Genomic DNA, 2789 nt, shown 5'->3' on the forward strand with positions numbered 1-2789 from the left:
ATATTCTATGATAAATATAATTTTGTATCAAAATCATTTCTGGATAAGTGGGCTAGAAACTCCTTACCTGGTTGGAAGTTGTATCCATATTCTATGGAGATCTTCAGATATAGTGGCTCGTTCAATCATTTCTAACCCCGCCATAAGCGAATATGTTGTATTTTCTATGTTGCTGACAAATACCCAAGTCTCTCCAACAACTTCCAATTTAACTCTACATTTCATTGTGCAAACATTTAAAATCCCGACTTTGAAACGACATAAGGCCTGGGCAGGCACAATATATTCTCTTCACAGGCCTACATTACAAACATAATATCCAACTTCACCAATTTCACTGTGCGAGTAAGGCCTATATAAGATCGCAACTGAAATGGCAGACGGCCTCTCGCGGTGGTTGGATTTTTTTTTTTTTCATGAAATAGGCTATGCTTTTGTGAAATTGTATAGGCTATATAGAGAACGAAAAAAAAACGGTTTTGGGGATTTCAGAACAACGTTTCTGTTCCGGAACAGTTGAAGACCATTTGGTTTTCGTTTCCATTTCCGTTCCTCGTAAAATTCAGTTCAGTTTCGGTTTTCGTTTTCGTTCCTTGAACCGGTTCGGAGCCCTGTCTAAGACCAATGAACTGGAGACTTCCAAAATATCCCTGATAAGTGACACATTGTCAACTATGTACCTGCCGGGCACACAGTAAGTCTGAGTCCGGTGGATGAGCTGTTCCATCACTTTCTTCAGCCGGTTGGTAAGGGCTTTGGACAGCAGCTTGTAGTCGGAGCACAGCAGTGAGAGGGGTCGCCAGTTCATAATCTCCTTCATGTCTCCCTTCTTAGGCAGCAGCGTCAGCAATGCCCTCCTGCAGCTCTGGGGGAGAGAGAGGTCTTCAAAACTCTCGAAGAACACCCCCAGCATGTCGTTTTTCAGCTCAGCCCAGAAAAAGCTCTGTAAAACTCAGAGGGCAGACCATCGATGCCGGGGGCCTTACCCCCCTGCACACTCTGTAAGGCAGCAAACACCTCTGCCTCAGTCAGGTGCCCCTCAAGCTCCGTGTTGGTTTCTTCTAACACTGTGGGCAGGACCTGAAAGAATGAGTTGAAGGCAGCATTGTCCTCTTGATGGTCACTGCTGTAGAGCTGCACATAAACAGGGTGGCCGCGGGGTATTAAAAAGTCTTAAAAAGTCGTAAATCAATTTTCATCAAAATAAGGCCTTAAAAAGTATTAAATTGTCTTAAATTCTGATTGCATTGGTCTTAAATATTTGTGTGCCATGTCAGTGCGAAAATGCGGGCAATCTGTTCTGCCAGGTCAAATATTTTTTTCCGGTAGCCTGTGCGCTGCGTTGTCTTTGGTTAGGTCAGAGCGTAGACTACTGCGCAGCTGTAGCCCCACCCCCCCGATTACGCCACTGCCAGGGCTCCTGTTTATTGGTTTATCATCTAGCCAGGGCTCCAGCCTGTTCGTTTATAGATTTTGGCGCGATTCAGACCCCTCACTACGATATAGAAACTCGACTCTGAAACATGGGTAAGTGTAAATTTAATGATAAATGGCTCGAGAAGGACGAGTATGACTGGTTAAGGTTGGTGCCTGGTAGTGCCTATGAAGCTCGGTGCACAGTGTGTAAAAAAACCTTCAAACTTGGGACAATGGGGATCGGAGCGGTGGAATCCCATGTCCAGAGCCAGAAACACAAAGCTTACTCAAAAGCACGCCTGCAGCCTACAATTACTAGCTTCTGCTCCACCGCTAGCAATGATGTAATTGACAACGCTAGTGTTGCAATAGGAAATCCACAGCCTGTTACAAGCATGCCATCTGACCGCGCAATTTGTGGCTCTACGCCAACACTGCGAGCAGAGGTGATTTGGGTGATGAGGACCGTGACAAGCCACCATTCCTGCAGGTCCAATAACGGAATTGATGACTTGTTTAAAGCGATGTTCCCAGATTCTGCCCTTGTACAGTCTTTTACATGCGGGAAAGATAAGACCAGATACGTTGCCAAATTTGGATTGGCGCCGTATATAAAAAAAGAGAAAGGAAAAGAGAAAGCATGCGAGCAATGCTCAAAGAGAAAAGAGAAAAGGTGCAGAAGACCACCTAGAGCAGCTCAAAACGAAGAAGAAGATACTGATTGAGGTAGCAAACAGCCTGGAAAAAGATGCAGACAAGCTAGCAGAACAAGCTGAGGGTAAATCAGGCACACTCATGGCCCAGCTAATCACCAAGTCAAACATCCTCAGAAGAAGACACAAAGAAAAACTCACAGAACTCAAAGAGGTTGAGAAAGAGCTGGAAGATAAATCGGCAGAACTCAGGCATATGCCATAATGTCAAATTAGGCATTACCTCTTCCTTACCTTCTTTTTTCACTGTTTCAAGTGTTTATGTTCATTTGTGCACATGCACATTGTTATAAATGGGTTAAGTACACTCTTTTGGGAAGGCTTTCTCAAGTGCCAGGTCAGTGTTTTGTTTATTATTATTATCTTTTGATTTTGGTTGATTCAAAGGATGTCTGTCACACACACATACACAAGTTATATTAAGTTATATTTTGCACTTCAAAAGCACTTGAAATTGCCATTTATTTATGTAGTTATTGTATTTATTATTTTGCTCGAAAGGAACAGTATTTTTTATTTATTTACTTGATTTTATAAGCATTTGTTTATGGGACCTAAATGCTCTGAAAATAATAAATATAATTGAGGACTAATGACATTTTTGTGTTCTCTTTTCGCATTACACACATTTAGCCGATGTTCTTAAACTCAACCGGTTAT

Source organism: Gadus chalcogrammus, chromosome 4 (genome assembly GCF_026213295.1).
Source record: "Gadus chalcogrammus isolate NIFS_2021 chromosome 4, NIFS_Gcha_1.0, whole genome shotgun sequence".
Lineage (NCBI taxonomy): Eukaryota > Metazoa > Chordata > Actinopteri > Gadiformes > Gadidae > Gadus > Gadus chalcogrammus.